The 13,854-nt window shown below is 48.8% G+C and overlaps 1 protein-coding gene across 1 annotated transcript in view; it reads right to left on the minus strand.

Moving 5' to 3' along the window:
* The window catches only part of LOC147718365 (START domain-containing protein 10-like), a 114,779-nt gene that overhangs the window by 65,184 nt on the left and 35,741 nt on the right, over positions 1-13,854 (minus strand). The window lies entirely within an intron of this gene.

Raw genomic sequence — 13,854 nt, forward strand, 5'->3', positions numbered from 1 at the left:
CAAGCCCTCTGAGACTCCCTAGGCTCATTCTTCCACAACAAAATTGCAGACATCCACAACAGCTTCGACAACCAACCCGGAGACCAACCCACCCAACCATCTGCTGGACCTTCACCCCCTCGAACATCCTTAATGACTGGAACCCAATCTCCACTGAGGACACCATCCGCCTGATGAACTCCATCCACTCAGGATCCCCCACAGACCCATGCCCTCACCGCATCTTCAACAAAGCAGACTCCATCATAGCACCACACCTCCGAGACGTCATCAACTGCTCCTTCAACTCCGCCACCTTCCCGGAAAGCTGGAAACACGCTGAACTCAGCGCCCTTCTGAAAAAACCCACAGCGGACCCCACCGAACTCAAAAACTACCGCCCCATCTCGCTCCTACCATTCCCGGCCAAAGTCATCGAGAAAGCTGTCAATAACCAGCTCGCCGCCTTCCTCGAAGCCAACAAATCCCTCGACTCCTCACAGTCCGGCTTCCGAGCAAAACACAGCACTGAGACCGCCCTCATCGCAGCAACAGACGACATTCGAACTCTACTGGACAATGGAGACACAGTCGCCCTCATCCTCCTCGACCTCTCCGCAGCCTTTGACACAGTCTGCCATAGCACCCTTCTACAGCGCCTCAGAAACATCGGAATCCAAGGAAAAGCACTAGAATGGATTACCTCGTTCCTCACCGGAAGAACCCAGAGAGTCCGCCTTCCACCATTCAAGTCAGAGGCCACTGAAGTCATCTGCGGCGTACCACAAGGATCTTCACTCAGCCCCACCCTGTTCAACGAATACATGAGCCCCCTCGCGGCCATCGCCCGCCAACACAACCTCAACATCACCTCCTACGCGGATGACACTCAACTGATCCTATCACTCACCAATGACCCTAGCACCGCCAAAACTAACCTACACGAAGGAATGAAAGAAGTAGCCGAATGGATGAAACACAGCCGTCTGAAACTGAACTCAGATAAAACAGAAGTCCTCATCTTAGGTACCTCCCCCTCTGCATGGGACGACTCTTGGTGGCCAGAAGCCCTTGGAAAAGCACCCATCCCGACAGACCACGCACGGAACCTGGGCGTCAACCTGGATTCCTCACTTTCGATGAACAGACAAGTCAACGCCGTCTCTTCATCCTGCTTCAACATTCTTCGCATGCTCAAAAAAACATTTCGTTGGATCCCCACCGAAACTAGGAAAACGGTCACCCACGCTCTGGTCACGAGCCGACTGGACTATGGAAACACCCTCTACGCCGGTACCACTGCTAAACTCCAGAAAAAACTCCAACGAATCCAAAACGCCTCAGCCAGGCTCATATTAGACATCCCGCGTAAAGAACATATCTCTGGTCACCTGAAAAACCTCCACTGGCTTCCCATCAATAAGAGGATCACTTTCCGGCTCCTAACCCACGCACACAAAGCACTCTACGAAATCGGACCAGAATGCCTCAACAACACACGACTGTCCTTCTACACCCCCTCCCGCCAGCTACGATCATCCAACCAAGCCCTTGCCACTGTACCTCGCATCAACAAAACCACCATGGGAGGTAGATCCTTCTCCTACCTGGCAGCTAAAACCTGGAACTCACTTCCCACTTACCTTCGCCTTACACAGAACCACCTAGCTTTCAGAAAGCAACTTAAAACGTGGATATTTGACAAGTAATTCCCCACCCCTCCTCAAGCGCCTTGAGACCCTCTGGGTATGTAGCGCGCTATATAAATTCTCTGACTTGACTTGACTAGATAGCGAGCACTTGTGCACCGCTCTGCCTTTCCTGCAGCCAACGAAACCCACGAAGAGTTGGTCATCAATTCGGGACTCCCTGGTTCTGTAAAGGTAGAAGCTCACCGCCCTCCTAGGGTCCAGGCGATGAAGTCTCTCCTCCTCCTTGGAAGGGTGAGGGGGGAGGATAGATGTTAGGGAGGGTAATGGACTGCCCCAGATGGAAGGGAGTTACCACATTAGGCAGAAAAGCAGCCCTGGCCCTGAAAACCAGTCTTTCAGCATGAATAGTCAAGAACGGGGATTTTGAACTTAGAGCTTGAAGCGCACTTACCCTCCTTGCCGAGGTAATCAGAAAGACCGTTTTAAAAGATAAAAACCTCAAGGGACACCTGTACAGGGGCTCGAAGGGTGAACCCATTAAGAAAGTAAGGACAAGATTCAAGTCCCATTGAGGCACAATAATAGGAGTGGGAGGAAATGTATTCCTAAGACCCTTTAGGAACCTTAAACACTAGGTGACTTGAACAAGGACTGCTGGTCCGGCAGGCAAAGGAATGCAGACAAGGCCGAAAGACAACCTTTCACTGTCGCTACAGCAAATCCTTGCTGAGCCAAAGAGTGCAAACTGAAGAATATCGGACAAGCGAGCCTTCAAGGGGGTCAATGGACTTCTCTCCACACAATGAGACAAACTTGAACCACCTATAAGAATAGATAGACTTGGTGGAGTTCCGCCTGACTGATAAAATAACATCCACCACGTCAGGTGGGAGAGAAAAAGAATTCAGATTGCCTTGTTCAATCACCAGACATGAAGGTGTAAGCTCTGTAGGTGGGGGTGTAGAACCTTCCCCTGTGACTGCGAGAGGAGGTCTGCCCTGAACAGGAGATGGAGGGGAGGGCATGAGGAGAGGTGGAAAAGATCTGTGTGCCACACCCTTCTTGGCCAATCAGGCACGATCAATATAACTTGGGCCCGGTCTTGGCGAATCTTCCTCAGAACCAGAGGAATCAAGGGTATGGGAGGAAACGCGTAAAAGAGTTGTGAACTCCAACTCAACTGAAACGCGTCCCCCAAAGCTCCCTGCATCGGATACTGGAGACTGCAGAATGACGGGCAGTGAGCGTTTGAGAGTAGCAAACAGGTCCACCTGAGAAGTTCCCCACGTCTGAAAGATGGGACAAACCACCTCCGGATGAAGCCTCCACTCGTGGTCCACAGAGAATTGCCGATTGAGACTGTCTGCATGCACGTTCAGGACTCCAGCCAGATGATTTTCCATCAGACAAATCGGATGGTCCTGAACCAAGGATCAGACACGCAGAGCCTCTCTGCAGAGACAGTGCAACCCCAACCCTCCCTGCTTGTTGACATACCACACTGCAGTAGTCCTCCAAGACTTGAACCGACAGACCGCGAAGGGAAGGGAGGAAAGCCTTGAGCACCAAACTAATCGCCCACAACTCTAGAAGGTTTATGTGAAGTAACCTTTCCTCTGGAGACCAAACACCATTGATCTCCAGATCCCCCAGATGAGCCCCCCACCCTAGGGTGGATGCATCTGTTATCACTGTGGCCACCGATGGAGGAAGATGGAAGGGCTTTCCTTGAGACAGATAGCCTTCCACGCTCCACCAAGACAGATCCGCCACAGCTTCTCTGGAGATCCTCACAGACTCCCTGAGATCTCCATTGTGCTGATACCACTGCCAGTGGAGACACCACTGGAGGGCCCTCATGTGCCAGCGTGCATGGTTGACCAACAGAATACAGGAAGCCATCAGACCGATCAGACGAAGGACCTTCAGGACTGGAACGACCGCTCCATTGTAAAACAAGGGAATCATTTCCTATATTTCGAGAATCCTTTGTAGAGGAGGGAATGTCCGACACAGTTGTATCCAGTACCGCACCTATGAACAGGTTACGCTGAGAGGGCACCAGGTGAGATTTGGGCACGTTTAGCGAGAAACCCAACCTGTACAACAACTGAGTTGTAATTTGCAGAGGATGGAGCACCTTCTCCAGCGACTCTGCTTTGATCAGCCAGTTGTCCAGTCAAGGGAATACTGGTATCCCCGACCTTCTGAGATGGGCTTCCACCACCGCCATCACCTTGGTGAAGACTCGAGGTGCAGTAGTAAGACCGAATGGATGAACTGTACACTGGTAATGTTGAGATCCTACCGTAAAACAGAGATACTTCCTGTGTGACTTCAGGATTGGAATCTGGAAATACGCATCCTGCAAGTCGATCGCCACCATCCAGTCCTCTTGCTGCAGCGCTTGAAGAACCTGCGCAAGGGTGAGCATCTTGATATTCTCTTGCTTCAAAAAGAGGTTCAAGATCCTGATGTCCAGGATTGGACGAAGCCTGCCATCCTTCTTGGGTATCAAGAAATACCAGGAGTAGCATCCCTGACCCCTTTCCTGCTCCGGGACCACCTCTATCGCACCTTTTCTCAGTAACGCCAGGACTTCCTCATGCAGGAGAAGTAAGTGGTCCTCCGTGCAAAATCTTTGACAAGGAGGGTAATTTGGGGGAAATTCCCGAAAGGGAAGAGCATCCCCATTCTCCACAAGATTGAGAACCCAAAAGGTCTGATGTGACCGATTCCCAATCTTGTAGAAAATGAGTAAGCCGACCCCCCACACGACCAACATGATCCAGAATAGTGGATCTAGGGCATCTTTGCTGTGGCAGGAGGGAGGTGGGAAGAGTAAGAGGAGGCTTGACGACCTCAAGCACGGCCCCTGTTTCTGCCCCTGTAGGATTTGTACAGGGAATTCGGCTGCTGTGGCTGTTTGTATGAGCGAAAGGATGACCTTCTGAATCCTCTGAATCTCTTATTTGAAGAACCTCTAGTTTGCAGACCTAAAGACCTAGCTGTCACCTTACTGTCCTTGAACCTTTCCAAGGCTGCGTCACCCTTCTTGCCAAACAGACCCGAACCATCAAAAGGGAGATCTATCAAAGTCGCCTGCACATCAGGAGAAAACTCAGAAGTCTTCAGCCAAGCAGCCCCCCTGGTGGCAACAGATGATCCCATGACCCTTGCCACAGAGTCAGCCGTATCCAAACCACTCTGGATTACCTGGCGAGCGGCAGCCTGTGTATCTGCTAGAACTTCACTGAAGTTCTGCCTGTCCTCCTCAGGTAACTTTGGTACAAACTGCTTTGGGGAGTACATAAGTGGGTGAATATAACGCCCCAGAAGGCATGTCGCATTTGTAGATTTGAAGGCCATGCTGGCCGATGAGAAAACCTTTTTTGCCGACTGGTCCAATTTCTTTGACTCCTTATCACTAGGTACTTGAGGGAAGGCTCCGGTAGACTTCTTGGAGCAGGCTGCCTGAACTACCAAACTCTCTGGAGACGGATGTGATGACAAAAAGCCTGGATCCCCAGGAGCAACCCTATACCTTCTTGGAACTGCCTTTGATACCGCAGGAGACGAAGAGGGCTTACGCCACACCTCCATTACCGGCTCAGTAATAGCCTCATTAAATGGCAGCATTGGCTCCAGAACCGAAGAGGGAGAATGAAGCACCTCCGTTAAAATCTTTGACTTAACCTCTGCAGTAGGCAAATTCAAATCCAAAAGCTCAGCCGCCTTTTTAATGACCGCGTGGTACGGTGCGACATCCTTTGATGGGACATCAGTAGTCGAAGAAAGCTCCCACTCCGGAGATAACTCCAGGCCACTTGCCTCTTTAAGCTCTTCAAACAAGTCCTCAGACTCTTGCAGTTCTCCCTCCTCCATCTCCTCTGCTCGATACCTTTGCTCCTCCAGTAGCCTTTGAGCCTCACGCCTAGACCTCGGAGTGGATGGAGCCACAACCGACTCAGACGGAGCCGGCGTTGAGCCCAGATACGGAGGTACAGCCTGGAACGTACGAGGTGGAGTCGGATTCGGAGCTGGTATCGGCATCTATGACCTGGGAGCCAAGAAATGCCAGGACAGCGGCGCCGGCAGAAAAGGCATAAACCGTGCCTGTGCATAAGTCTGCAGGGCACCCAGACTGTAGGCCATTGGACCCATGGGACCGGATGGTGCTCGAGAGGGGTATATGGCTCTTGAAAATACCCCGTACATCGCATTTAAATAATGCGTCGGGTCTTGACCTAGGCCTGGAAAGGGTGGGTATGGCCCCAGAGACTGCTCCTTTTGTGGTACAACCAGAGTCGGGCCAACCAGACCAGAGGGAGGATCCATCTGAGTCAAAGATCCTTCAGGCAGTGGAGCCTCCTTCTCCTCCTCCCGAGATGGAGAGTGCGTCGGCACCGGAGAAGAATTTGAAGCCGGAGCAGGGGAATGCTCCGGAAAAGCCACAGGAGAAGGCTCACCTTGCGACTCCGGATTAGATGCAATAGGCGAAGGAGAGACATAGTCCTTCCGATGTCGATGTTTTGGAGATTTCAACTTCGAATCAGACTCTTTCAGAGTGACGTCGCGACCCATGCTTCTCTTCGTGCTTCTTCTTAGAACGAGCAGCATGCTTCGAAGACTACCTCGAAGCCGATCTCGACTTCAAGCAGGCCCTCGAATGCCTCTTACCTCTCTTCTCCTTCAGTTTAACTACGAGCACCTTCGTCTCTCTCTCTCGCAATGCTTTCGGGTTCATCTTATTACAGCTGGAGCATCTTTGACGTTGTGATCAGACGACAGGCACCAAACGCAGTCCTCATGCGGATCTGTTATCGACATCAACTTTTCACAAGCCCCACAGGGCTTGAACCCAGATTTCCTTAATGACATATCAACAGGAAACAAGATTTCACACGAAACAAGTAACAAAGTAATCAACAAGCTACTGAGGATCCCAGGAAAAACAGTTAGCGGCGATGACGCGGAAAAAAAGGGAACGGATGTCAGCACGCCGACGGAGTCCTACTATGGATTCAGTGACGTCAGCGGAGCCGTGCGCGATGCCGTGCTTCTGTGACGTCGCCCATGTCGGCGTGAGGAGCTACGAAAGAATTTCCGAATGTTGCTGACGCAGGGGATATTCACAAGGTGAGGAATCCACTGGCAGATGTATCCATCGGAAGGAGACAGCCAGGACACACCAGTGCCTGGAAGAGGAGGGCCTCAAGGGGGGGGGGGTTGGCGAGCGGGGGGTCCTGCCCAGATGGAGACAGCTAGGACACACCAGTGCCTGAAAGAGGGGTGTCTCAAGAGGGAGTCCAGCCCAGATGAAGACAGCCAGGACACACCAGTGCCTGGAAGGGGGGTGGGGGGAGTCCGGCCCAGATGGAGACAGCCAGGACACACCAGTGCCTGGAAGAGGAGTGTCTCAAGAGGGAGTCCGGCCCAGATGGAGACAGCCAGGACACAACAGTGCCTGGAAGAGGAGGGCCTCAAAGGGGGGGGGCTGTCCAGAAAGAGACATCCAGGACACACCAGTATCTGGAAGAGGAGGGTCTCAAGGGCGGAGTCCTGCCCAGCTGGAGACTGCCAGAATCTAGCGGGGAGAGCCAAGCACGTGGCGGTGCCAACTAGATGGCAGCAGGGACAGCCGAGATGGACCAGTCAACTGAGGTGAACATCCCAGGACGATTTAACAATGGGGGCAATATACAGAGGCAGCCATGGCTTTCCAGTGAGAAAAAACACACACCCAGAGAGTAGGGGGGGGGGGGGGAACCACCTATTTACAGATGCAGCCAGGACTCACCAGTGAGAACCAAGAACCTGGGAGTTTGGGGGGGGGGAGGGGGGATTAAACCCCTCCAGCAATATGCAGAGCCAGCCATGACTTCTCAGTGAGCACTAAGAACCTAGGGGGCATAAACCAGTGACATCATGCGAAGAGGAGCTACCCCCTTTGACAATTCCTAGGAGCAGACCCCACCGGCGATATATTCAGGGTGGCAGGCCTTACCAGGGAGTGACGGGGCATTGACCCTGCCACAGATCCAGGGGCTGCCAGGCCTTACGGGTGAGAGCTGAGGAGACAGAGACCCTCCCCCCCCCCCCCCCACCCCCCACTCGTGCCATACATGGAAGCCGCCAGGTCTTACCGGTGACAGCAGAGGGGACATAGATAGGGTGACCAGATTCTCAACACAAAAAACTGGGACAGGTCATAGACATAGAAGAAGGACTACGGTTTGCAGTAACCATCAACATAAAAGTAGGACTATTTGACAGCTGTCAGACAGAGAAAAAGGACTACAATGACAGCTCCCTCCACAACAAATCAGAGGTCATTTATTGGAACCCCTCTCCTTTACGCAGCAGCATTTGTACTTTTTAGGCAAAATCGCGAGTGGGCGGGTTTATGACGGCCCCCAGCCGTCATCAGCACACGAGCGCCGTAGTGCATGACGGATGGGGGCAGTCATCAGCATGCAAGGGGTTAAGGACTATAGCATATATTTGCCAAAAATCAAAAAAACACCACAGGCTAGCAAACGCCAGAATTACTAGTTTTATCAATGCTCGTTTCTATAGCTGCGCGTCAGCACCACGTAAAGTACAACTCACTAATGTTGCTTAGTTGCTCATGACCGAAAAGCATGGGAGGTAAACTGCGGAATGCTAAATTACCAAAGGGCAGACATGGACCAGATTAAGAAAAACACTTCTCTCCAGGTATTACTGCTTTAGGTTCTTAAGGGTCGCAAAGGCTGCCGACCACACAGCCCTCCCACATTTGCGTGGTCACTGCTGGGATGTCATGTTACTTAACTGGAGTATGTATAGTGCACTCCAGCCATTGGTATCATCTCATAGGGCAATAGTGTGAAGACCTGAGCAAAAAGCTCGAGCAGCGCTGGCCGCCTCTTCCACAGGCGTTAATACTGCTCCTTAAGTCCTTTCCAGCTAAACAGTTTGCCGTGATCTGAAAGGTCAGTCAAGAGGTCAAGTCATGAAATGGAGAACACAGAGCATGCATCAATTGTTTAAGAATAAAACATGCAATGAGCAATACATTAATCCTTGCACGGTGTGTACAAGGGCTACTGAAAAGTTTGTATGGCTATGAATACAAGCTACAGGACGAAAGAATCTTGTTTTATCCAAAATAGAAACTTTTGGTGAGAGACATGGGCTAGGCAACTGAAGATCTTTTGGATTGCTACCTGGACAGTATGCTTGCTCGTGAAATTGATAATCTGCTGATGCAAGCATTAGATGCACAACTTCCATGTGCAACGGACAGGCTAATAATTTACAGATCTTTGGATAAGTGAAATTTAATGGCTTTGGGAATGTGCAATATCTAGGCTACTGATACAACTAAAAGACCACTAAAGCAAGCAAAGGGCATGATATGGGAATGTGCAATCTACATGTTCTTGGTATATGAAACAGATAAGCTATTGCCACATATTCACTTTTAGTAAAATAGGTTTAAATAAATAATGCAACAACAGGGGACATTTTTTACAATCTGAAAAACACGTTGGAAACAATGAGCAGAATTACTAGCCAAGGCAGGTTTAACCTGAAGCCACTGAATGAAGGCCTCGAATAGCGAGTCAGCCTTTTACTTGATCACCAGTGTTGAGTTTCCCAGGATATCTGTTCTGATTTTGGTACAGGTAGAAATGAATGGTTGGAGTTTGAGAAGGACGTTGGGGACGTCATCACCACATGTGTTATCGGACACTCATCCTAACATTCAGAAATACTTTTAAGTTTGTTTCGTGTACTTCTAGGTGGGACATCTGGGGGAGCAGCAAACACACAGCCTCAACAGATCACAGAAGTTCAGAAAGTTCATAAACTGGGGTTGCACCTCAATATCACCATTTCCTCCTCTAGTGAAGATTCAGTTTTGATGATATGCAATTGTTCAAATATGGCTGACATGATGACGTAGGTGGTGCAGCGTGTAAAAAGAGAAGGGAAATCCCGAGAGAAAATGTCTCTTTTCAAAGGTTTTCCCTTCCTGCTACAGAGCTCACTTCACTGACGACACACGCCATAAACAGTGCAAAGAGAGCATGCGTGCACATGCTCAACCGGAACAATAAAAAAAGGGACATTTCTATGTTTAACCCAGACACCGTTTGAAAACAGGGACATTTGAGTCACTTGGAGAAAAGTGTCGGGACACTTCTCCAAAAACGGGGACGTCTAGTCACCCTAGACATAAACCTAACCCCCGCTATACATGTAAGCCACCAGGTCTTACCGGTGAGAGCGGAGGAGACCCCCCCCCAATATACATCGAAGCAGGCAGGCCTTACGGGTAATAGCAGACGGGACATTGACCTTAACCCCCCCCGCTATACATGGAAGCCACCAGCCCTTACCGGTGAGAGCAGAGGGGACGTAGACCCCTCCTGCAATACACAGGGCCAACCAGGACTTACTGGCGTGGGCTGGGGGGGGGCATGACTTACTAGGAACAAGAGGAGGAACCATTTATCTGCGGCTCATCCCTGGCCAGAGCTGGTGTGTGAATCACAAACACCAGACCCCTTCCAGAAGAGGAACTGCAATGCACTTCATTCCCCCCCCCCCCCATTACCACCACAAGCCAGACAACTGGAAGACCAGTGACTAATTATTACCTCCAGTGGAAAGCGGACCCGAGAGCGAAGGTGAAGAAACATGTCATGGGAACGAGGAGGGTGGCCAGGACGGAGAGCGTGGGAAAGTAAGAGAGAAGTGAGAGAGGGCAGTGAGAGAGGGCTACGAGACAGCTAGTGGCTGGGGGGATGGACAGCTGAAACTTAAGCAGTTTCTATACCTTTACTAGTGTGAAATAGATGTAAGTTACTGTTTATATATGCACTTCATCAGCCCTTTGAAGATGAATGGCTGAGTCGGCTTCAGCCTGTGATCTGCAGGTTATACCGCTGAGCTGCCTTACCAGCATGATCACATAGGAATGACCACGATGAAGCAAAAGAGTGGGGAGGAAGGTGCTGGGCCAGAACCAAGAGAAGGAAACGACAAGCATGGAGAAGGAAGTAGGGGGAAGAGACAGGAGAGCAGCATCCGACCCCGAACTGCCCATTAGGCATGAGGCCTGGCTGTTCCACCTCCCATAGCAGCCAGGGTTTCAGATTGCTTGTGTGTGATATTTTCATAATTACAGTGTGATTAAGAGTGACATTCAATGACTATGAGTGACACTTTCTGGCAAGCAAAATCAAGCAATGAAGAGGAGGGAAACATAAATATCAGAAATTACACCCATTTTAGCAATGAGGAACTCTAAAAAGATCTTTAAACTGCTGCAAAGCACCAGCAATGCAAAGGCGCTATCCTAGTGCCCCTGCAACCGGACCGCACTGGTAAACAAATGTGTAATCATGATATCACTTGGCAGAGTCTATCCAGACTGTCTACCCCATGGGACCCGGCCGACTGCAGGATGTGAGGGCCCAGCGCGGATCAAGATCTCAGCAGCCTGATAGCTCAGCTCTGAGGCACCAGCAGCTCATTGCTGCCAAGTTTTCAGATTGCTTATGTGTGACATTTCCATGGTTTAAGGGCGCTTATGATAATAGCAGTCAACTGCAAATGTGCAACACTTTCTTGTGAGTAAAACCAAGCAGTGAAGTGCGTAGAATATCTGAAATTACACCCTATTGCGAAATGAGAAGTTTAAAAATGATATTGAAACTGCTGCAAAACCCCTGAAAGGCAATGAAGAGGATTCTTTCCTTCGCGGTGAACAGCAGATGTGATCCTCGGCAGCCCTTTTGGATCGATGCACTCCCTGTGTTATTCATAGATCTCTTTCTTTTATGCCACCCACGCACTTACTCATACAGATACTAACATACGTACTCACTGATCCATACAGTAATTGATACACGCACACACTCACACCCACTCACTCACCAATACAACACTTTTGCACCCAGTCACTTACCCATGCAGCCAATCGCGCACACCATCACTAACCTTTACATGCCTCTCACATAACCACTCTCACCCATACACCCCTGACACACCCACTCATTCATCCATCCATTTAGCGACTCAGATAAACTAACACACCGATACAGCCACACAGACCCACTCACTCACTCACCCATTCAGCTACTTACACATCCACTCACTCACCCATACAGCCACTCACACACGGATACACACTACTATATAATATGTTCCAAAAAGTATCACTCATTACTAGGACACAACTTACACTAATTTAAGGAATGTATTAGTTTAATATATGTACTTATCACACAAACATTTACAAAACACTTACATTTAATGGATGATGTCATCAGTCATGAGTGATGTAATATGTGAGGTCAGAAGCAGTGCATTGCAGGGGTGTAAGTTCTAGTTAGCTCAGGTAACTATAACTGCTGAATTTCTCTGGTTTTGTAAGAGTGAAATCTGAGCCTAACCACAACATTTATGTAACCATAGTTTTTTTGCAGAATATATACATATATACACACACACCGAGAAATCCCTGCCAACAGCGCAGAAAAGACGGGCCACACCAGGCTGCAGTTCGTATTCGTAGAATATGCGGGTTTATTCGGCAAGCAAAGGACGACACGTTTTGATCTCAGGCGAGATCTTGGTCAAATAAATAAAATTATATATATATATATATATATATATATATATATATATATATATATATATACACATTCACAGGAGGAAAAAAAAAAAAGAAGGTTCCAGGGACGTTATACTTAGGCACTGAATTTACTCGCACAAAACTATAGAAATTCAGCAGTTATAGCTCCCAGTCCTAACTATAACTTATGCCCCCGCAATGCACTGCTTATGACCTTTCATATCACATCACTCATGACATGGTCAGTAACATCACTGATGACATCTCAAATGACATCACTGTTGACATCATCCAGTGAGTGTAAGGGGTTTCTAAGAGTTTATGATTGTTAAACATATATATTAAGCTACCACAAACGTTAGATTAGTATTCCAGCCATACTACTAATGAATGATACTACTTCAAACATATACTATGTAAGTAACTGTGTATGCATGTGTGAATGGCTATTTAAGTGGCTGCATTGGTGTGTGAGTGGCTGTATTGGTGTATAAGTAGGTGTTAGAGTAGTTTTGTGGGGGAGTGAGTGGCTGTTTGGTGAGAGAGTTGGTGTGTGAGTGGCTGTTTGGATGAGTGAATGGCTGTGTGCCTGGTTCTATGGGTGGGAGAGTGGTGTGTGGGTGAGTGGGTATCTGAATGGCTGTGGGAGTGACTGGTTGTGTAAGTGACTATAGTTGAGTGAGTGGCTGAGTTTGGTTAAGTGAGTTGGTGTATTAGAGGCTTTATTGGAGAGTGAGTGTGTGTGAATGGCTGTATGGGTGAGTGAGCTGATGTGAGTGATTGTGTGAATAGGTATGCAAGTGGTTGTGTGAGTGTGCAAGTGCTTGTATGGGTGAATGAGTGGCTGTGTTGAGAGGCTGTATAGGTGTGTGTGATGGTATAGGTGAATAAGTGTGATTAGCTGTATCGTGAGCGTGTCGTTATGTGAGTGGCTGTATGAGTGGCTCTAAGGATGGGTGGGTGTGTGAGTACTTGCATGGGTTTGTGAATGGGTATGTAAGTGGTGATGTGGGTGTGAGGATGGACGTATGAGAGGTTACATTGGGGTGCAAGTGTGAGTGGTTTTGTGGATGATATAATTTGAGATGTCAGTGATGTTATGAGTGATGTCACTGACCAGGTCATGAGTGATGTAATATGCGACGTCATAAGCAGTGCAACGCGGGGGCATAATTTATCGGTAGGGCTGGTAACTATAACTGAGAAATTTCTATGATTGTGTGATTAAATTAGGTACCCAACTTAAACGTCCCTGTAACCTTTGGTTTTTTTGTGTTAATATATATTTATATATGTAGGGAGTACCAAATTGCAGGTCCAAAAAAGTATTTTAAAGCATCTAAGAGCGATTACCAATGTTGACCAATCTTATCCGGTTACCCGCCACTTTGCAGAATGTCACAATATGAACCAGAATTGCATCAAATATTTTGTTACCGATTCGACTCACAAATTGATTTGGCGTGGCAATTGTGGGTGGATGCTTAGGCAGTTACATTTTAAATTTAGATTCCAGAGTACCCAATGGTGAATACGGCTTAATGTGCGTTGACCCTTATTGATGTTCCAGAGTACCTTATGGTTTGAATC

The sequence above is a fragment of the Lissotriton vulgaris genome, chromosome 4_1 (assembly GCF_964263255.1).
Source record: "Lissotriton vulgaris chromosome 4_1, aLisVul1.2, whole genome shotgun sequence".
NCBI lineage: Eukaryota > Metazoa > Chordata > Amphibia > Caudata > Salamandridae > Lissotriton > Lissotriton vulgaris.